At 43.5% G+C, this 23,608-nt stretch overlaps 1 long non-coding RNA gene across 2 annotated transcripts in view; it reads left to right on the top strand.

Annotated features, from left to right (window-relative positions):
• Positions 1-22,452, top strand: part of LOC113921492 — a 39,616-nt gene extending 17,164 nt beyond the window's left edge. Inside the window, exons 2-3 of one of the 2 annotated variants that reach the window (XR_003519705.2) lie at positions 13,508-13,572; positions 19,545-22,452. This is a non-coding gene — a long non-coding RNA (uncharacterized LOC113921492). Of the gene's footprint in view, positions 1-13,507; positions 13,573-14,079; positions 14,967-19,544 lie in introns of those variants that run through there. The other variant, XR_003519704.2, reaches the window with a different exon arrangement.
• The last annotated feature ends 1,156 nt before the right edge of the window (positions 22,453-23,608 follow it).

Genomic DNA, 23,608 nt, shown 5'->3' with positions numbered 1-23,608 from the left:
GCCTTTGAATCCTTGCCAAAAGAAAAGCTTAAGGATTAAACAATAGGAATTGTAATAAAAGACAGTGATGCTCAGGAGCCTTAAAGGGAGCCCAAGGTAGACAAGATTTGTTGGTGTGGCTTTTGTCTAATGAAGTAAACCCCAATAAAATCAGTAAGATTCATAGGAAACTTGCGAAGCTTTTAAGAAAATTATACTTGTAGGAATACTACCAGCTTGGACTAGAAAGAGAAATGACTTCAACATGAAAAGAAGCTTTTAGATCCTAGAACTTTTACAGGCAGAAAGCAGGCTCATGAAACTACTAAACTTAAAATATGAGCTATATTTTTTGGAATAGGAAGGATAACTCAGTGGAACTAAGATCCCAGAGGATGATGCCAGGAGCTGAGGAGAATCATTGTAGGCAGAAGAGAACTCGACTTACGGGACTGGCAGAATGTGCCCATGTTGGATTTGCTACATGCCTTTCGTTTTCTCCCTGTTGGTGAGTGTTTAGTGGTTATCCTGTGCCATATTTGTGTGTGGACAGATAATTTGTTTCTCTCCCAGGTTTTCAGACCTAGAGGAATGGTACTTTTCCTCTAGGAAAATGTAATTTTCTCATTGGTTTTCTTTTCTCCTTTTTTATTTTATAACTTTAAATCACATAATAAGACAACAAAAATATAATGTAACTAGAATGGCTGTAAATTAAGCACAAAAGTCCTTCTTCCTCTGAAATCTCATGTTAGTATATTCTAAGTACCTAACACAGGGCCGATCTAGTATGTAATAATTTTTTTGGTGAATGTTAGTTTCCTCTCTCATTCTTTTTTCCTCTCAAGGAAGTTATTTTTATTCATGGTATCCAGCTCCCTTATGCTGACTCTTCGTTCACTAGGGCTTCCTACCCCTGCAGCCTTCCCGACCAGTCCACTAGCCTCTCCATATGCTCTAGACATTTTCTGGCCTTTTCCTATCATCCAGACTCTGAACTTGCCTATCCTAATTTTTCAAAAACTTATAGAGTGACCAGATAGTTAATATGAAGAATGATTCTCCAGTGTTAACACAAAAATTTTACTTGTAGGATTTTAATAGTGACTTTAAATGTTTACCCTGTGGGATAAGCAGATTTCAGACACTTTTGTAGGCCCTCTAACTATTTTGGGTAAGAATCCTTAAGTTGATACTCAAGTCATGACATTCATGTTCCTTTCTAATGGAGAGTTGCCATTTTTAGGGATGTAATACAATGTAAGAAACTGTGCTGAAATCTGTTCTGGCTCCTTTTCATGCTACGGGCCATCTGTGAAGCTTTGGAGTCGAGGTCAGATGTGTCTCTTGTCTCCTTCTCCCCAGCATTGTGTATAGGATTCTAATCTAATTAAAACTAATGTCAGTAGCAATGTTCAAGAGGAAAACCCCCCCAAAAAGAGGATTTTTGAAGGAAGGGGGACTGGAAAAGTGGAGAACAGTTTTACCTGAATTGTTTTGCCTTGGAAAATACATGTGCTCATGTAATTCTGTGAGTCAGTGAATATATATATACCTGCATACACATTTCTTTATTTAACCAGTATTATTGAGTATCATTATGTGACTCTTCCAATGTACTAGTGTCTTTGGGGATAATATAAATCAGAGACACTTATTCTGAAGGACTGGTTCCTGCAAGGATTTGGCACTGTGCACTGCATGGGGCCTGGGCCAGGAGCAGATCTTAGGGAAGGTTTTTGCATAATGTTAGACCATGTCTCTTACTGCAGTGCATATGCATTCTTAGATTCTAAAATAATATTGAGTTCTCAGGAAAGCTGAATTCCATCAACAATAACCCCTTTCTGTAAACTAAAAGCTTCCAAAGCCTTAAGAAAAAAAGAAATAATCTAACCTTAAGAATGAATTTATTACTAAGTGAATTTAATTCACAAAAGAAATTTTCTCTAACATTTAGGGTATTGTTGGTTTTGGCTTTGTTTTTAATTAACATTTTTAGTTGTTTGCTTTGGTCAGTATTGAATTTGAGTTCAAAGATACATCCTTTCCCTTGAGGATGCAGTCTAAAGAGGACTTGGTAAATAATGTAAAATCAGGGCTCCCAGGTTGTTTGGAGCAATTCCTTCTAGTCTTTCCATGGTAAACAGTACATGTGACTTTGAGTATTCTATGACACGGAGCTGCCCCCTTCATACACAAACACGTGTGCTCTCATTTTTGTCTTTCCTTTTTCTTCTTTGCTCAGTTCCATTTCTTTTTCTTCTTCTTTTTTTAAAATATTTTATTTATTTTACAGAGAGAGCAAGCACAAGCAGAGAGAGTGGCAGGCAGAGGGAGAGGGAGAAGCAGGCTTCCGCGGAGCAGGGAGCCCAATGTGGGGCTCGATCCCAGATCCTGGGATCATGACCTGAGCCGAAGGCAGATGCTTAAGCATCTGAGCCACCCAGGTGCCCCTCTTCATTTCTTCTTAAGTAAGTTCTAGCCATCTTTGGGGAGAAGTGATGTGGCATCAGAAGCAACGGGGAGACTCACAGTCATGGTCATGGGACTCTGGGCAAGTCTCTAAGCAGGAAACCAGGGGAGTCCATGCTGGTAAGGGAGCTCGTTGATGGTGGAGGTCTGGATAAACCCTGGTGACCTCAGGGCCTCGGCAGTGGCACTCTGACATATTTCTGTGGCCACCATTTACCATTCAGGCTTTAGATGATCCAGCAGGGAGTTACTCTGGGCAACACGGAGCAAGGGCTTTAGAGCCGGGCAGCCAAGAGGTTATTTCCTCTCTGCCATTTAATAGCTATGTGACCTCAGGTGAATTTCTTAATCTCATTTATCCTTAGTTTCCTTGTTTGTAATACCTGCCATGAAAAGTCATTCTTGAGGATCACAGATAACATACCTAAAGTGCCTGGCAAAGTCCTGACGCAATGATGGTGTTCATAAATGGTAGCTACTTGAGGGAGTCTAAAAAGTCTCTTTGCAATGCTTAACACACCTGTATAATCTCAGTCTTAACCTTTGTCTCTGTCTCTTTCTCTCTCTCTCTCTCTCTCTCTCTCACACACACACACACACACACACACACAGAATTTACTGTTCTAAGCTCCTGAAATTGTATATACACCCTACCATTTTAAAAGTGGGCTTCTGTTGGGGCCCCTGGGTGGTACAGTTGGTTAAGCATCTGATTCTTGGTTTCGGCTAAGGTTGTGATCTTGGGGTTGTGGGATCGAGCCCTGGATCAGGCTCCACGCTCAGCAGGGAGTCTGCTTGAGTTTCTCTCTCCCTCTGTCCCTCCCCCTGAGCTCACCTGCTCTCTCTAAATACATCTTAAAAAAAAAAAATGGGCTTTTGTCATCAGGAAAGTGATCCTGTTGCCAGTTTAAGGAACATTATAAAGTAGCTGAGAAAAAGTTAAAAAGAGATATGTATTATTTCCTTATTCTCTGGTAATTTTAACTCATTATCTCCCATGCCTAATTGTGATGTCAAAAACAATAGCCAATCCAACTGTTTTCTTGTTGATTGAAGTCTAGCCCGCCTGGAACCAGAGCACCCTCTGGCTGGCGAGCACCTGCACCAGCAGCCGTAGCACATTGCTTGGATAGATAAATAAATGGTCAGGAGTCCTTTTACATGACAGCCATCCAGTTCGACAGAAACTAAAAAACGGACCCCAAAAAAGGGCTGGGTTCCCCAGGACTGTGGATGCAGGACCACTGAGAGCTGTGTGAACCGGTAGGAAGAGGTGGGGGGCAGGTGACACGCAGGTCGCCTGCCACGGCTCCTGGGAGAGGTGCGCTGTCTGCCGAAGCACAGCGCATCGCTACTGTGACAGGCGTCTGTGTAGTCAAAGGCGCCTGTCACAAAGTCTGCCCTTGTTTAAATGACGAATGGTGAGGGTTGTTACTACTGTTTCCAGAAAGTGGAAAACAAACAACTGGCATTCAGAGTTCTTGGTTTTCAAGAACACTAGGAAAATTTTGGAAACAGTATAGCTTTAACAAGGTGAATAAGGCATTTTGGTCAACAGACCAAAGGCACCACCCCACGATGTCCACATCCTAATCCCGGCACCTGCGAATAGGTGAGGTTACATGGTAAAACGGAATTAAGACTGCAGATGGAGGCAAGGTTGCTAATCAGATGACCTTAAAAGAGGATGATTGTCCTGGATTCTCCAGGGGGCCTGGTATAATCACAGGGGAAGGAGGAGGCCAGAAAGTCAGGGAGTCCGAAGCAAGCTTCCAGTGATCTGAGGGAGGGCTTGACTGGCCTCTGCTGAGGGTTGAAGGGGCTGTGAGCCAAGGGATGCGGGGGTACTCTAGGAGCTGGAAAAGGCAAAGAAACGCATTCTGCCTTAGAACCTTCAGAAGGCCCTGTGGACACCTCGATTTTAGTCCAGTGCGACTCTTTCGGACCTCTAACCTCAGAACTGTGCATTCATAATTGTGTTGGTCTAAGCAATTACCTCGGTGGTAATTCATTACAGCAGCAGTGGAGATTAACATAGCATTTAACTCTGAACAAGTAAATAACTGACATCAGTGAACCCAAGTTTCATCTCTTCCCTCTTTCTCAGAGAGGGGCGAGGTAGAGGAAAGTGACAGCACAGGGCCTGGCTGGCTGGGAGGCGCACTGCTCAGTTCAGAGGTCTCTGTCCACATGCTGGCTTCCCACGTCCTGCCTTCGACCCTGGGGTTCCTCCCCCCACTGGCTTCCTGTTGCCTCCATTTCTTTTCCCTCCCTTTTTTTTTTTTTTTTTTAAGATTTTATTTATTCATTTGAGAGAGAGAGACAGAGGGAACACAAGCAGGGGGAGAGGCAGAGGGAGAGGGAGAAGGAGGCTCCCCGCCAAGCAGGGAGCCCGATGCGGGGCTCCATCCCAGGACCCTGGGACCATGACTTGAGCCGAAGGCAGACGCTTAACGACTGAGCCACCCAGACGCCCTTTTCCCTCCTTTTTGCTTGCTGTGACACCCGTCTTCCTCATTTGTCTCTTCTGTCTCCCCAAGCGTCTCCTCTCCACTTCTCTGCTTCCACTCTGCAAGTGTCTGGCAGTGGCCCAAGCTGGTAAGGGGGAAATGGACATTCGTACGACTTCCCTCCCTCCCCTGACACCTGCAGCCTCTGGGGAAGAATCTTGAATGAAAGTCAGCAAAGAGCAAAAGTCGATAGGAAAAGAGTCACCTGAGAACAGTAAGGATCAAAACACAAAAGGGAAGGAAGACAAGACAGGGGCTGCCACGTCATCTTGTTGACCTGGCCGTCACCATTCCCTGCAAATCACTGCAGTTTATACCAGGGCCGAGTGCAAATATCGGCGGTGCGGTGGGAGCCCCTCCGTCTCTCTCAGTAGCTCACTGCACACCAGAGCTCTGGGCAGAGGTTAGGCTGCACAGTTAAGTGGTCCCCGGGTACCTCGCCCCATCACCATTTTGCAATCTGTACAAAACTCGATGTGGGTTTTAAGCCAGTCAAATATTCACGGAGCCCCCACCGTAGATCTGGCTGTGCCCCCCGACACAGGAGCGGTGGGGGCGGCTGGCGGTGGCGCCTGCTCTCCGGTGGAGAATGACCTCGCTGGGATTAGCATGAGCCGTTGCTCCTCTCGGCACCGCATCCAAGCAATTTGCTGCAGGTGTCGTCCTAAGGACACGAGCTTTTCTAATTTAGACAAGAACAAAAGCAAAATCCCTCCCCTACAGGTTAGTCAGTGACTCTGTGTGCCTCTAAAAAACACACTAAGTCCTTCCTTTGGAGTCTGGGTGCTCCCAGGGCACGAGGAAAGAACATTCCATGCTGCTGCCCGTGGTGTGATCTCCCGGGTATGCTGGATAATGCCGGTATCGTCTCAACCACCTTTTGTCCTTTTACACGTTTTATCAGATGACTTTATGTACTGGGTGGAACTAAATCTTTAAAAGGGACGACGTGGCAACTTTAACAGCCCATCGTGCTCTAGGCATGCTTCCTGTTGGGCTCCATCTTCCTTCATCAGAGATGAAGGAGGAGATTGAAACTAATTCTAGTCACCCGAGTTGCTACAACCTCTAACTGCTCTCCTTGGCTTCTGTCTTTCCCTCCTCCAATCTTGCCCAGAAATTTGTTAGAGGAATCTTTTAAAAATGACCCTGAGCCACCCCTTCCTCTCCCTCCTGGCTCCTTATGTGAGTTAGGTGCTTTCCTAGCACCCCTCATTTCCCCCTGGTTAGCAGTCTTCACAGCTGACTGTAAATGCCGCTGCACCCATCCGCATCTCCCCCTAATCTCCAGCCCTGCTGGCTGGCCGGCGCCTGGCACCCTCGGCCCTGATGCCAGGAGCCAGACACTCCGCGTGGGTACGAGTGAGAGCCACTTCACGACCTGAGAACTTCGCGGTTCCCCACCGTTCCTCATCGGGTCAGACCCAAACTCTGAGTTTCCTGATAGACAAGCTTTCAGATCTTAATAAACAAAATTTATTAAATATGGACCCACTTGTGCCAGGTATTGTGCTAGACAGAGGGGACACTAAGACGGCTATGGGTTTGTCTCTGCCTGTGGGCTGAGGGAGGGTGGTGGCGGCAGCAATACTTACACACATAAATGAGACATACCGCACATTCTCTCTGCCCACTGAATGAACTAGTCCTAGTTTTTTGCCCTCACCTGTGGGTCAGGTGCCATTATCATGAAGGTATAACTAAACTTTAGGAACCCTTTTTATTAGAATGTGGTTCTTGGATCTTCATGCTGTGAGTTGTTTCCTTTGCCTATCTGTAGTAATCCGTCTCCACCAAAGAGAGCCGCCGTCACTGTCTTCTCTTCGGAGCGCACACACCGCTCCCCCCGCTGCGAGATGGAGTCGGTTTCCCTGCCCCCTTGAATCGGGGCTGACCCGTGACTAATTTCACCAGTAGAATATGGTGGAGGTGAGACTGTGCTAGTTCTGGACCTACTTGTTATAGAGGACTGGCAGTTTCCACAGCCTGTCTCTTGCAGCTCTGAACTGCTCTCAGTAAGTCCGGGAACTCTTCTGAGAGACAAGCCACCAGACATGTGAGTGAAGAAGCATCTTACACACCCAGCCCAGTCTCGCCTCGAGCGGAATCCAGGCCGATTGTAACAAGATGAGAGACCCGAAGTAGACCATCTCGCTGAGTACAGTACAGTTACTACTACAGTGTAGTAACATGGTTACTACAGAACCATGAGATCACAGTACTTTTAAGCCACTAAGTTTTGGGGTGGTTTGTTACAGAGCAATAAATATCCTCAATACCGTCCTCTGAGGTCCCAAACCTAGATTTTCTGTAAAGCTTCGCCTTGCTGGTTGCTAGTCTAGTTGACCTTGATCTCCCCCTTCTTTAATTTCACAGAGCTCACTGATACCACAGATTTTGTTATCCAGCTGTATATATTATTTCCTCCATGACCAAACTCTATGATAAGATACCGAACATTGGAAATGTCTTCTGTAATCCCTTCAAGTACTAGTCCTTTTAGTTCTCTGCCAACTATTTTAGCTTTGACCCTTGCTCATGGCATCTTTTGGGGCATTGTTTCAAGACATGGTTATGAAAAGTATGGGTGGTGGCAGGCAGCCCTTCGGATCTTTCCACCTGAAGACAGTATGTTATAGTGCAGTGGTTCTCAGAGTGTGGCCCCGGATGAGCAGCATCAGCATTATCTGGGAACCTATTAGAAATTCAGATTCTTGGGTCTATCCCAGACCTGTTAAGTTAGAAGTTCTACGGGGTGGGACCCAGCATTCTGTGTTTTAACAAGACTTCCAGGTAATTCTGATGTATGCTGAAGTATGAGCATCACTGTTATAGTGGAAAGAGGTCTGTTTTAAGGTCCAAGGCCTAGGATTCTTTCATTAAACAAAATTTATTAAATATGGACCCACTTGTGCCAGGTATTGTGCTAGACAGAGGGGACACTAAGACGGCTATGGGTTTGTCTCTGCCTGTGGGCTGAGGGAGGGTGGTGGCGGCAGCAATACTTACACACATAAATGAGACATACCGCACATTCTCTCTGCCCACTGAATGAACTAGTCCTAGTTTTTTGCCCTCACCTGTGGGTCAGGTGCCATTATCCTGAAGGTATAACTAAACTTTAGGAACCCTTTTTATTAGAATGTGGTTGTATTAAAGACCACCCAATTAGTAGCCCCTTAAATAGTTTATACAGAAGCTCACTGTACAATAGAAAATGGAGATAAGTAAAATTAAAATCATTCATAATCCTATCACACATAATTATTAGCTCATCTCATTTCAACGTATTGTCCTCCAAACTTTTCAGTGCCTGGGTCTCTTTCCCCCTCCTCTCTCTCTATTCTTTTAGTAGCATACTGCGACCACTGCAAGTCATTTCCTGGAGCTTCAGCATCTCTTGGTGAGACGGATGCAGCAGGTCCCGGTGTTTGCTTGCAGTGAGCCTGGGTGGTTGAGGCATGGGTGCAGCATGGCAGAGACCATTCCTAGCTCCCCTTCTCACTCCGGTCCATCATGCTCTTGTGTTTCCTAGGGTATAATACACCGATCAACCCCACAGGCTCCTTCCCGCCTCTTCTCTCTACGCGTCCTGTTTTTCCTCTTGTCACTGAGGCTTTGTGTTCCGCCCGTGGGCCAGCACGGCCTTCCACCCCCTTCTTCCCTTGATCAATTCCTCTTCATCCTTCATGACCCGGAGCCATGATCAACATCCATGGGAAACATTCCCTGATCCTTGCAGACTCTTAGTCATGCTCCCCTCTGCTCCCTTCAAACCTCCATTTCGGGACTGTGGCTGCAGTGGTGCGCATTTCCATGGTTGCTGCCCTTGCCCCAGGACAGGGGCTGCTGCTTCATCTCTATGTCCCCTAAGATACACAAAGGTGTTTCTGTAATGTTTGCAAAATGAATAAATAAACCCCCCAGGCCTGTCAGAGTCCCCAGAACTGCTCTTCACAAGCACAGGACCCACAGGCAAGCCCCTGGGCTAGACAGGCTTCTGACCTTGATACCCAGGCACTGGGCTTCCTACAGGGAAGCCGCTCTGTGATTTGGATTTGAGCTTTTTGAGAGGTCTCGAACAATACAGCCAAAGGAAGGGGGCACTTTCAGGTAAGAGAGGAAATGGGCAGTAGAGGAGAAGCGAGGTCTTAGAAATGCTGTTTCTCATGGCCTAGAATCTCGTCCTAGACAAAGACTCCCTAGACTCAGGGAACATGCATACAGATGAGATTAGTACTGCTATGTCTTTGTAGAAAAGACTAGAGCTGCTACAAGACACAGTCTGTGGGGCTGACTGAAGTTAAGACAAAACAGGCGTTTTTCTTCGTTTCTGTAACTGAGGGCAGCAGCCAATTCTGCAGTCCTAATTCTGATACTTGACAATGAGCGGGTCAGAGAGAGGGGAGAGATATGGGGTGGGGGTGCTGAAGAAAGAGAAGCATCTACTGAGTGACCTGGGAGTGAGCTTCCCAGTGAGCAAATGAGTGCAAACCAAGAGAGCCGATTGTTGTGATGACAGATGAGCTTCCTGCAGGGAGAGGCAGAGGGGCAGGGCCAGACCATCGTGCAGATGTAGGGACACTGCTGCTTGGCTGCCAGCTCCGCCGTCCTTGGAGACACCACCAGAGTTCAGTTGGAAAGCTGGGAAGATGGCACCGAGTACTGGCTTCCGTGTCCTGTGTCGTATTAGTGGAGTAGGATTATTTTTAGCTAAAAACAATTATACTAGGATATCAGAGTTGAGTTCTCCTCTGTGATTTTGGCCTGCTCTGCAGTCATTATGGCTAGATGTGCTTACAGAAACACATGCATTTTTCCATTATGTTCTTTAGAAAATTAGAGGCGACACCTGACTGCTAATCTGTATTGGGGAGTGAAATTTCTGGCACCTTGTAAGCCTCACAGAGAGGTGAGACACAGCTTGAACTCCTACATCTGGGGTCTTCGTCGGCACCGAACAGTGTTGTTCTTTGCTTCCTCTGCTCCATGCGCTGGCATCCACCCCTGGCCAGCATGACCTTTACCCTCTCTCCGTGACCAGCTCATCCTTCATGACCCGGCGCAATGGTCAACATGTGTGGCAAAGCTTGCCTGACTTGTAGACTCTCCGCGGCGCTCCCTTCCTTCTCTCTCATGGTACTTAGGTCCTGTGAGCATTATGCTCCTTTACGGAGCTGGACGCAGGCAGGACCCATGTGTCACGTGCACATGGCGTGGCTTGTGGCCCGAAGAGGTCCCTGCTCCTGATCCCCAAATCATTTGTTCTTGTTCTGGGAGTTAACCCTTACCTTCCACCTCACTGCTCTTCTAATAGGACTAAACGGGCCACCTTTGTTTCTACTCAAGCAGCATTTGATGAGACTAGTGGGAGATGCCAGGCAGCCCTCACTCCCCACTGAGCCAGTGCCACCTCGCGGGATTGCATTCGCCCACCTACAAAGGTGGCGGGACAGTTACTGGTCGCCGGCTAGCTCTGCTTCAAAGCTTCCTGTAACCTGGCAGTGAATGAAAGGCACAACCTTCCAACTCAATGATATTTAAGGCAACCACTCATCGGTTCAGGCAGCAAAATAAATTGGTACCCAGCAGCTCCCAGTCCATTTTTCTGGTTAGAGCCATAAATAAAAGAAATGATGGTGCCACTGCTTGTGTGACACCAGGCTCTCCCCCCCCACCCCAAGCAGTCACATTTTCTCTCTCACACTGGCTTTGTTCCGGTCCCCCTGAGGGACAGAGTAAGGATTGTATTTGGAGGTTGCCTAGTGCTGTGTCTGCATTTGAATCTTACACAAATAAATATAATAAACGAGCGTGTATACATTTCCATTGCCTATCCAACCCCTACTGAATTTGTAATTCAGTCATAGGAAAATATTTTCCACTAAATATCCTAACTCCTCCAATATTCTTTAGTTCCTTTTATTCATGGGACTAGGTTGCATCACTCAGTGGTGACATTTAAATGACAGTTTCTACTGTAACCCGGAGTAATGAACTTGTGAAGTGTGGTGTATGGGGGTGTTTATCTGGTAATTTATGTATTTCATAAATACTAGTTGTGATGTCTAAAGAGAACTCAAATGGCAAGAAGTAATTTTTACTACACAAACGATTGTGAAATAGAACATTTTTAGAAGCCATGTTCTGATACTTATTTGCCTCCACGATTCCCTGAAATTCCTTCCCTTGGAAGCCATAAGCATTCTAAGCATTCCGCCCCCCCCCCAATACTCAAACATTAAAAATAGAAACAAAACATTGTTCCTGTTCTCCTTCCCACCCCCAAGGCACTGATGTCTGTAGAAACACAAACGGGAGGGGGAGAAAAGGAATCGGTCAAATCAAATGATCTTCACCGTTTTCAAACAAAACCTGCTGTAATCAGTATGCTCGCACATTCTGTCTGACTCCCGGACTTTTTAAACAGTACATTATTCCTTCCGTTTCGGCTAAAGCTAAGCTTTTGCCAGCCCCAAACCGGCTCTACAGAGCGGCTGTTGCCAAGTTGACTTCCCTGGCTCAGGCAAGAGTCTGCTCCTTGGCTCTGCTCGAAATTAATAAGGCCAATCAGAAATGCACAAAGCCTGCATGACCAATCATTCTCCAGGCGTTTGCCATCTCCTCTGCGGTCAGATAAATCACGTTAAAGCTATTACACCAATGACCATAAATTAGGGGGCCTGGCGGTGCGTCCCTCCCGAGGACACAGGAGGCTGAGCTGATGGGGCGGGGGAACGCCGGCCCGAGCAGCCCCGAGCTGGACGCGCGCCCCCAGCTGCTGACACGGGCTGCTCGGGGCTGGCCTCCATCCCCCAGGTGCGGGGACTCCATCTGCGCTGCTCCGCCGTACTATTTTACAGCCGAGGTTAGGCCGGTGATTGCTGGCATGGGAAACTCATTTCTCAGCCTGGCTTTTATTTATACTCTTATTAGGGAGCCCTTCACTCAGGGCGGAACGGCAGCGAGTGGCTGCGGCGCGCACTTGGCCCCGGGCCAGGCAGCTGGAGGGGTGGCGGGTGAGCAGCGGCGCCGGCCCCGGAGCGCGGGAAGCCCGGCGTTTGGACCACCGAGCGGGAGTCCGGCGTCTCGGGCCTGCGTGCGTGTGAGCCTGCATGTCCCGAAAACCCTCCAGCAGCCTCTGCACATCTGGGGTTCCCCGCCATGCATATTCATGCCCAGGCCAGTAAAATCCAGCCCCGCGGCCTGGAGACCGTCAGCTGTGTTCTTGAAGGCTGCCCAAGCTCAAGAACTCCCATAAAATGAAGAGCCAGCTCCGAGTCCTGTAAGGAGGACTTGAGGACATTCCAGGCAGTGTTTCCCCCCCCCCCCCCCTAAAAGGGACAAAGGACAGAGGAGGAAGTTTTGCTGGGGGATGGTTTCTACAGCCCTTCCCTTTGCTGTGCAGGTTGTGATTTGTTTCCCGGGACCCCACCCACTCCCCTTCCTGGTGTCCTCGGTCGCTGAAGCAGTGGATTACCACCTTACTCCTCTTGTTCTGCACGTGGCCCCTCCTGGTTTAACGTGTTCTCCCTTCTTCCCCTATCATTCTCCCATCTGATGACATCGCTCTTCCCCCTTCCCTCCCTTTCTTCCCAGAAAAGAGTGGGTTCATCTTCTGCCCTCCTGACCCTCATTTCTATCACTTCCCTCAGAATTGCCCCTTTTCTCTTTCCTGGTAGCTCAGGACACACTCTACTGGGCGAGGGTGGCACTGGGGAGAGCGAAGACATCAGAGCAATAGTAACTAACCCACCATACTCCCCCACAGCCCACCAGGACTGCAGTCCAGCCAGGGGCAATATTATGGGGCTGAACTGTGACTCCCAAAATTTATTTGTTGAAGCCCGCCTGGAACATTCCTGTGGCCCCCTGTCCTCCTCCATGACTTAGAAACTCTCCCTGAGGATGGCTTTGACCGGGCACAACTTTTCTTTCTGTTATGTTCCAGGTGATCTTGTTTTTTTTTTTTTTGAGATAAGAACCTACCAAGCGGTGAAATTTCTCTACTGAAAGTTTTATTTTTGCCCCAATTTTCAGTTTTGTTCTCTGTAGGGCACAGGACACCCATCTAAATTTGAATTTCAGATAAACAGCAAATAAGGAGATAGGTATTAAGGAATTAAATGCTCAAGGCCACTGCATTGTTGGATTTAGGCTCCCTTAGGCTTGGATTCTTTGGGTTTTGTTCTGTAAAAAAAAATGTCATTTTATTACTCTTCTTATTGCTGAGCCCTGAGGCAAAGGTCAAGTAGATCATCGAAAAATGCCCTGTTAGTATGTGAAATGGTCTTCTTATTTCAGGTCAACTGAGCCCATAAAGAGAGCTGTCAAGAGCTGTAATATTGACACCACAGCAGCAAATGACTCTCCGTCCCGACACTTCAGGTTTTGTAATAAATAGTGCAGCTGGGCTCCCTGGTAAAAGATTTACCTTTTACCATTACTTTTATTACAGGTCAGTGCTCAAGAATGTAGGATCTGTTTTCAGCACAGTTCTAGTTCAAGAGGAATTTGAACATAATTTTGTTCTGTTGTTCCAGATGCTGGCTATCTGTTCTTCTTCAACTATTAATTGGCATGTATGGAGAACTTCACAGACAGTGAGGTACTGTGGCTAATACCCTTGGGTAGCATGCTATTCTTTCTGTTCGGGTAAGGGCCTTCTGTTTGAGCCTGGTACACTCTTTCATCCTGAAAAGAACCCTGGGCCAAGAGAAGCCTTTACCGTAAGAGCGAAGGAGATCGCTGGCGGAGTAAGAGTCAAAGTCAGAGCGAGAGGGAAGTAAAACGCCTGTGACAGAAACACGTTTTCTAGAAAATGATGTTGGCGGGTCCGCAACAACATGGCGTGACGGCTCAGTGCAAAGGTCAGGAATGGAGACGTGATGCGAAAGGGCTTTGTTAAAAATGCCATCTGAATAAGCACGTACATGAGGGAAGTTTTGCAGCTCCTGCTTATCTGATGAGAAGTTCTAGAAACTGGTACAGTGAGAGGGAGTGGAGTATACGGAATATAAAGCTTGGATTTGAAATCCTGGCTTCGGTGCTCCTTGGCTCTTGTGTCCTTGGGCAACTACCTAACCTCCCTGAACTTTTACTTCTTCCCCTGCAGAGATGCTTCTGGAATGGTAGGAAAAGGACTTTGGAAATCCCTCTCTGCCAACAGTCCCGGGGTACTAAAGAGAACACTAGTAAAACCTGCTCAAATCATCTGTTTCAAAACTCGGGAAATTAACTGAAGGATCGCAACAATCCAGGAAGTGTTTAGTCAAGAAAAAACAACTGAATCTCAGTAAGAACAGGGAGCTTTGCAGCATTTTAAACTTAAGCAGTTTCCTTACCCTCACTCCAGATGTGTGGTAGCCCTGAACACCAGCAGCCTCACAACCAGAGTCGCTCTGAGACCCAAAAGACCACCAGTCAACGGAGGGGACAGAATGGGTTTGTAGCTCCCCAAAAAGCCACAGCCCCAGAGCACTGCCACAACTTGACCTGTCTGCCGGTTCCCCGGAAAGACCCCATTCTCAGGGCTTGTCTTGACTTGACCAGTTCTATGTGCACGGTTCTATCCCCACTGCATTAGTTAAAAACAATCAGCAACAACTGTGTAATATCATAGCTGTGTAAGGCAGTCATAGCAGTGGAGGCTAACAAAAGACTGACCCAAAGTTTTAACTGAAAAAGTTAAAACTGGTAAATGAGCTGTCCGTAGAGGGCACTGAAAAGCTCCAGCGTATTACTGGAGATCTAGAAGTCCTTGCACATGTGCGGGTCAGTGCACACGCCCAGGAGATCTGACTCTCTATCCCTGGCTGACCAGAAGGCTCTGCAAAAGCAAGAGAGTATAAGGTTAGAGTTGTCTGTTACTTTCCAGAGCACTGAATGTGTGTTCCAAGTTTGATGAAAAACATTAACCTACATATCCAAGAAGTTCAGTGAACTCCAAGTAAGATAAAGAGATCACAGGTAGACAAAACATAGTCAACTTCTTGAAAGCAGCAAGAGAAAGGTAATGCCTCACAAGGGATCGTCAGGAAGTTTAATGTCCCAACAGAAACCATGCAGGCCAGGTGGTAGGATGACATGTTTGAAGCACCAAAAGAAAAAAAAAAACAACCCCTATTAGCCAGGAACTTGATAGCCAGCAAAACTGTTCTTCAAAAAATAAGAGAAATTAAGACATTTCCAGATAAACAGAAAATTTGTCACAAACACACCTATTTTACATGAAATACTAAAGAGAATCCTTTAGACTGAAATTAAAGGATACTAGGATAGTAACTTGAATTCACATGAATAAAGAACACCAGTAAATATAAATACATGAGAATTAGACAGTATAAGTGTATTTTTGTTTACACCTCTTCTTTGTATTACACCTATATATATATATATAGGAGCAATGTTTTTGTATAGCAGTTAATCTGGTATTAATCTGAACTAGATTGCTTTAAGATGCTAATGGTAACCTTTAGGAAAACCACTAAGAAAATAACTTTAAAAATATAGTTGAGAAACAACATAGGAATTAAAATGGTGTACTCCAAATTATTTAATGCAAAAGAAAGCAATAATAAAAGAATAGAGGAACAAAAAAGACATAAGACATGTAGAAAACAAATAATAAAAAAATGGTAGACATAAATCCTACCTTAACAGTAATTACATTAAGTGTATATGAATTAAACATTCCAATCAAAAGGCAGAGAGTGCCACAATGAATTTATAAACATGTTGTAACTGGGGCACCTGGGTGGCTCAGTTGGCTAAGCATCTGACTTCGGCTCAGGTCATGATCTTGGGGTTCTGGGATCGAGCCCCATGTTGGGCTCCCTGCTCAGTGGGGAGTCTGCTTGTCTCTCCCTTTCTCTCTGTCCCTCTCCCTGCTCGTGCTCCCTTTCCCTCTCTCAAATAAGTAAAATCTTCAAAAAAATTAAACATGGTATAACTACATTTTCTCTGTAACAGACACTCTTTAGATTCAAAGATACAAATAGGCTCACAATAAAAGGATGGAAAAAGATGTACTATGCAAGAAGCAAGCAGATAAGAGCTATACAAACATCGAACAAAATATACGTTAAAATTGTTACCAGAGGGGTGTCTGGATGGCTCCAGATTTGTTAAACGTCCGACTCTTGATTTCAGCTCAGGTCATGATCTCAGGGTCATGAGTTCAAGCCGCACAGGGGCTCCGTGCTCAGTGGGGAGTCTGCTGGAGGTTCTCTCTCTCCCTCCCTCCCCTCCCCCTGCTCATTCACTCTCTCTCTAATAAATACATCTTTAAAAAAATAGTTACCAGAGACAAGGGAGGACATTTTATGATGATAAAAGTGTCAATCCAACAGGAAAAGATAATTATTAAATATATGTACCTAACAACAGAGCCCCAGAATACACAAAGCAAAAACTAATAAAATTAAAGAGGGAAGCAGACAATTCAGTAATAGTTGGAGACTTTAATAGCCCATTTTAAATAATGGATAGAACAACGAGGCAGAAGATCAACAATGAAACAGAAAACTTGAACAATGGATAAACTAACGAGATCTAATAGACGGCTAAAGAACACACCCAACAGCAGCTGCACATACATTCTTCTCAGCACACCTGGAACATTCTCCAGGAAAGACTACAGTGATCCCCTCCTCCAAAGTTTGTTTCAAGCCATTTCACTTATTGTGAAAGGCCTCCTGTCTTTGCTAACTGAATGAAAGCCAAAGAGGATTTTCACTTTTGCAAAGAAAAGGTGAAAACAGTGTTCAGCACTGGTGTTGCAGCAACAGAGGAAGCGCACACTCTGAGCAACAAGAGTGGCACCACCACGCTCCTTCCCCTGGAACCACACTCAGCCATCTCAGCATCAAGCTGCCAAAGCTCTGAGCTGTGGCTGTGAGCATCTGTTCTGCAGCTTGATTTATTTTGTGCATCCATTAGCAAGATGTATCGTAAAGTATCAGAAAAGCCTATAAGAGGTCTGGGAATGCTCAAAATTTTTTTGGTATAAATTAATGGTAATTGCTTTTTCACTTTATGTCATTTCAGCTCACAAAAGGTTTCACAGGAACACTCCATTTTTGGGAAGGGGGGAAACCTGTTTATATTAGGTCATAAAACAAACCTCAGGAAATTTTAAAGGACTGAAATCCCATAAAGTATATTTTCTATCACAGATGGGTGAAATTATTTCCTTGTTTGTAAAATGTGACACTATTTACCTGAGAGGGGAATAAAAGAAATCAGATCTCAAGTACCTAGCACAGGGCCTAATAAATAGTAAGAATGTCTCATGCTAAAGCATGGTAAATCATAGGTTAGCTTCCTCCTTAAAAATAAAAAAAATGTCTAACTGCCTTCAATTGGTAGCAGATTATATAACTGATGGTGTCTTAGTATTGAAGAAACACAGTGTCACAGTCCTGATGCTTCCCCGCCATCGTGGCTGAAAGTTGAATATAAAACTGTCTTAGCAGTAAACAACTGGAGCATTTCTAAATTATCCTGTTTGTAACTAAAGAAGATAAATGATTATTGATCTACCTGGTTTTTCTTAATGACAGTCCATTAGTGTTCGTTAATATGTGCGACATTTTCATTCATTTCACACCAGAGAAGATCAGACTGTATTTTCATGAGTTAAGTCTTCTGATCAGGACAGAAAGTTTGAATTTTTACCACTTTAGCCCAGAACCTAGTTCGGTCTGTGGCTACTTTTATGCAACAAAGCAGAGTTGAGTAGTTGTGACAGAGTCCAAACGGCCCATAAAGTCTAAAATATTTATTATCTGGCCTTTTACAGAAGAAGTTTGCTGAACCCTAACCTAAGAACTAAATAATTCTTGGGTGGGCTGGTAGATGATATTCTAGGAAAGACACTATGAAAAGGCATGCAATCATCCTTCTGCATAACTTTCTTCAGCATGGTCAATCCTGTCTCATTCTGAGTGCCCATCAACTTCCCCCCACTCAGTGTTTGAAGCAATTCCCAGATATACATTGTAACATCATCTATAAATAATTGAGTCTATTTGAATTGTATTTTAAGACACGTAACGCTAATAATGATAGCACTTATCTTTTTTGAAAGTATGAGCGCAAACACTGTTATTTTTCAAATTCTACTCTGCATCTGGTAGATTGGCCAGATGTCCCCTGATTTATATTAGGGCTTCCAGGAGTTGGAACTTTCATTTTTTTACCTAGGACAATGAGAATAGAGATTTCATAGTTCTCCAGAATCTCACCCTCAACTTTTGGTCTCACTGACCCAACTCAGCAAAAGAAGTAATCTCAAATTCAGAACTGCTAAGACTACTGTTTTCAGGTTCCACAATTCCTTTGTTTAAATCAGAGATGTCTGGTTACTGACATAAACTAGTAGTGCTAAAAGGATGTGAAATGGCTTGGTTTGGGACATTTTGCTATCATGACCTCACTTTTCTTTCATCCTCATGCCAGACATTCCCCTACTCCACTCTCACCTCACAACAGTGCCTTCTGAATGAGCTTATCTACATTTACCTTTTTGGTGACTGTATTTGTAAATTAAAATAAAACAAAAATGGTAAAAGACAAAGTACAGATTTATATTCCCCTTTCAGAGAAGTGCTGCCCTCCAGGGCTGCCTTCAGACCTTCCAAAGCCCTGTCCATGTCCCCTTGGACCAGCAAATGATCAGATCTGGTGCGTGGAAGGCAATCAAAGAGCACCCTGCCCCCACCTCGTGCTCATTCACACTCTGAATCTCTTACAGGCAGCTTAAGTGGAATCAATAAAGCAAAAGAGGTTAGCTGGCTGGAAAATCTCTTTAGAAGTGAAAGACAAGACACTAAAAATGTAGAGATGTACTGAGAGTGGCAGTCTTTTCAGGGCTCTAATGATAGAAAAAGCAATTAAAAAGGCAGACTAATTGCTAGGATATATAACCCACCCTTTGGCCTGACATTTAATTGAAGGGAAAAACTGGGATGGCAACAACTTTGAAGTATTTTGTACATGGGGATTTTTAAATGATGGGAATTAAAAAAAAATCCCCATACACATACAATTTAAAAACTGTCTTGTTTTCCCCCCAATATAACTTACCACTCTCAAGCAACGGTCTGGGGAGCGAAAGAAGCACTTGACTCTCCCAAAGGTCACAAATGGTGCATCATGGGATGGTCCTATCATTAAGTGAGGGGTTAAAGACCTTCCTTTCCCCCTTGTAGGCTCATAGCCGCAGTAGTCCTCATCTTCCTGGCTTAGTAATGATCACTATAAGCTGCGCGAAGAAGCAAAAACATAGATGTGGAGAACTCTTGCTGGGACCCCAGTACAGCCGTCAGAATCTCCACGTCACTGCTGGAAGTTGGTTTCCCTCATTTCAGTCACTCTACCAGGTCCCATATGGAGGATTATTTCCCACGTTACAAATGTATTTTCTCAATGCCATTTTCTTCTGTGTTTAATTTACCCCAAATTCCTCACAGCCAGATTCTCTATACCTTGTTTTGGTCATCTATCGCTGTGTAATTTAAGTGTTCAAATCTTAAGTGGCTTAAAATACAACCATTTTATTTGCTCATGTTTCTGCAGGTCAGGAATTCAGGCAGGGCTCAGTGTGGATGGCTCCTCTCTGCTCTGTGATGTCTGTGGCCTCAGCTGAAATGGCCTGAACAGCTGAGAGCTGGCTGGGCCTCTCTCCTCTTCATGGTATCACCTGGAGTGACTCAAGAGGGATTTGGGGATGAAACATGGCCTCACTTCCAATGTCTGGGCACTTTGGTTATCTCCCTGGTGGCCTCTCATCACTCAGTAATGTAGTCTGACATTGCAGTGTGGCTGGCTTCCAAGAGTGAAAGCAGGTGCTTATGAGGCCTCTAGAGACCTAAATTTGGAATTCTCAGAATGTCACTTCTGCATTCTATTAATCAAAGCAAGTCACCAGCCAGACCAGATTCAAGGGGTAGGGAAACAAATGCCACCTCATGATGGGAAAAGGAGCACTTGTGAACAGATTGTAGGAGGCATTGTTGGCAGCCATCTTTGGAGACAACCTACCACAGGTTTCAAGAGCTAATCTGATAAGCTAAACACTGCTTCTGAGAGAATGCTAGAAGACTCCTCCATCTTCCACAGAGAAGAAATGTCTTAACCTTCAGGTATCTAATCTTGGGATTGACTCTTAATGACTCTACAATTGAGTAAGGAGGAGGAAGCATCATACACATTAGGGTACAAGTGAAGAGGAAGAAGCTGAGGAGGTTTTACAATAAAACTATTCTAATATGAGTGTTTTCTAACTAGTCTGCTCTTCCAGACTAAGCTTCAGATAAGCTATAGCCTACTTTTTAGCTTTCTTTTGTGAATCAATACTTAAGTTATTTTTAACATTGTGTTATTTTCTAGATTACTTTTAACTTCCTGGACTCTAGAACTAAGCAGTGTTAGCATTCTTTGCTATCTTGTCCCATCTGTTAACTTTTCTCTATAAGATGGAACATTTTACTAACACTTTGTAAGTACTTAAAAATGCTTAAGTGACTAAAGAGAGTCTTGACTTTTACAGTCTTCAGCGAGTATATAATCACTGGCCCTCTCAAAAATACCTCCTGGGATGAAGGGATCAGTCAACAAGAGGATATAACTCTTGTAAATATTTAGACATCCAACATAGGAGCACCTAAATAAAGCAAATATTGAGAGACCGAACGGGAGAAATAGACAGCAAGACAATAATAACAAGGGGCTTTAATACTCCACTTACACCAATGGGCAGATCATCCAGAAAGAAAATCAATAAGGAAACATCAGCCTTAAGTGACAGGTTAGATCAGATGGATTTAAAGAGATATTTATACAGAACATTCCATTCACAAGCAACAGAATATACAGTTCTTCTTAAGAGCACAGGGGACATTCTCCAGGATACATCATATGTTAGGCCACAAAACAAGTCTTAACAAATTTAAGACTGAAATCATATCAACCATATTTTCTGACTACAATGGTATGAAACTAGAAATTGGATATAAGAAGAAAAGTGGAAAATTCAAATATATAGAGATTAAACAACATGCTACTGATCAGTGGGTCAATGAAGAAATCAAAGAGGAAATCAAAAAATATCTTGAGACAAAAGAAAATGGAAATACAACATACCAAAACCTATTGGATGCAGCAAAAGGAGTTCAAGAGGGAGGTTCCTAGCAATAAATGCCTACCTCAAGAAACAAGAAAAATCTCAATTATACAGCTCAAGGAATTAGAAAGTAAACAAAGTCCAAAGTTAGAAGGAAGAAAATACCAAAGATCAAAGCAGAAATAAATAAAATAGGGACCAAAAAGACAACAGAAAGATCAATGAAACCAAGAGCTGGTTCTTAGAAAAGATAAACAAAATTGACAAACCAGTAGCTAGACTCACCAAGAAAAAAGTGACCAGGACTCATAAATACAACTGGAAACAAAAGAGGAGACATTACAACTGATACTACAGAAAGGCAAAGGATCATAAGAGACTACTATAAACAATTAAATGCCAACAAATTGGACAACCTAGGAGAAAGATAAGTTCCTAGAAACATACGACCTTCTAAGCCTGAATCACGAAGAAATAGGAAATCTGAACAGACTGATTACTAGGAAGGAGATTGAATCAATAATAAAAAAAAATCTCCTAACAAACAAAAGTTCAGGACCAGATGGCTTCACGGGTGAATTCTGCCCAAGACTCAAATAAGAATTAATATCAATCCTTCTCAAACTCTTCCACAAAACAGAAGAGGAAAGAATACTTCCTAATTTTATGAGGCAAGCATTACCTGACACCAAAACCAAACAAGGATACCATAAGAAAGTTACAAGCCAATATCCTTGATAAACATAGATGCAAAAATCCTCAAAAAAAAAAAAATTAGCAAACCGAATTCAACAATACATTAAAAGGATCTCATGTAGGATTGATTCCAGGGGTATGAGGATGGTTTAACTTCTGCAAACAATGTGATACATCATATTAACAAAATAAAGGATAAACATATGATCATCTCAGTAGATGTAGAAAAAGCATTTGGCAAAATTCAACATCCCTTTATGATAAAAACTCTCAATGAAGAGGTTATAGAGGGAACATACCTCAACACAATAAAGGGCATATATGACAAGCCCACAGATAATATCATACTGAGTGGTAAAAAGCTGGAGTCTTTTCTTATAAGACCAGGAATAAGAAAATGATGCATATTCTTGTCATTTTTTATTCAGCATAGTATTGGAAGACCTAGCCAGAGCAATTAGGCAAGAAAAAGAAAAGGCATTCAAATCATAAAGGAAAAGGTAAAACTGTCACTATTTGCAGATAACATATGATAATATAAAAAGTCCTCCAAAGATTCTCCCCCCCAAAACTGGTAGAGCTCATAAATGATTTCAGTAAAGTTGCAGGATACAAAAGCAATATACAGAAATCTCTTGCATTTCTACACACTAATAACAAACTATCAGAAAGGGAAATTAAGAACACTATCCCATTTAAAATTAGATTAAAAAAAATAAGATTCCTAGCAATAAATTTAACCAAGGAGGTAAAAGACTATAAACTGAAAATTATAAGACAGTGATGAAAGAGAGTATGACACAAAAAAATGGAAAGGTGTACCATGTTCATGGATTGAAAGAATCAGTATTGTTAAAATGTCCACACTATCTAAAGCATTCTACAGATCCAGTGCAATTTGTATCAAAATTCTAATGGCATTTTTCATAGAAATAGAACAAACGATCCTAAAATTTGTATGGAACCACAAAAGAACCCAAACATCCAAAGCAATGTTGAGAAAGAACAAAGCTGGAGGCATCATGCTCCCTGATTTCAAACTATATTACAAGGCTACAGTAATCAAAACAGTATGGTATTTACATAAAGACAGACACATAGATTAATGGAACAGAATAGAGAGCCCAGAAACAAACCCACAAATATATGGTCAATTAATTTATGACAAAGGAGCCAAGGATATACAATGGGGAAAGAACAATCTCTTCAATCAATGGTGTTGAGAAAACTGGATCTGTCTTTACACCATACATAAATATTAACTCAAAATGGATTAAAGACTTGAATGTAAGCTAAAACCATAAAACTTCTAAAAGAAAACATAGTCAGTAAGCCCCTTGACATGGGTCTTGGCAATGATTTTTTTGATTTGACACCAAAAGCAAAGGCATTGACAGCAAAAATATAAACAAGTGTGATTACATCAAACTGAAAACCTTCTATACAGCAAAGGAAACCATCAACAAAATGAAAAAGCAACCTATTGGATGGGAGAAATTATCTGCAAATCATGTATCTGGTAAGAGGTTAATACTCAAAATATATAAAGAACTCCTACAATTCAATAAAAAAAAAAAACCCAAAGCAACCCAATTAAAAAAAATGGAGAGAAGAGCTGAATAGACATTTTTCCAAAGAAAACCTATAGAAGGCCAACAGGTGAAAAGGTATCCAGCATCACTAATCATCAGGGAAATGTAAAACAAAACCATAAGATATCACCTCACACTTGTTAGAATGGTTCTTATAAAAAAGATAAGAAATGACAAGTGTTGGCAAGGATGTGGTGAAAAGGAGACGCTGTGCACTACTGGTGGGACTG

The sequence above is a fragment of the Zalophus californianus genome, chromosome 9, assembly GCF_009762305.2.
Source record: "Zalophus californianus isolate mZalCal1 chromosome 9, mZalCal1.pri.v2, whole genome shotgun sequence".
Classification (NCBI taxonomy): domain Eukaryota; kingdom Metazoa; phylum Chordata; class Mammalia; order Carnivora; family Otariidae; genus Zalophus; species Zalophus californianus.
The sequence above is the reverse complement of the archived record's forward strand: the minus strand, read 5'-3'. Positions and strand labels throughout refer to the sequence as shown.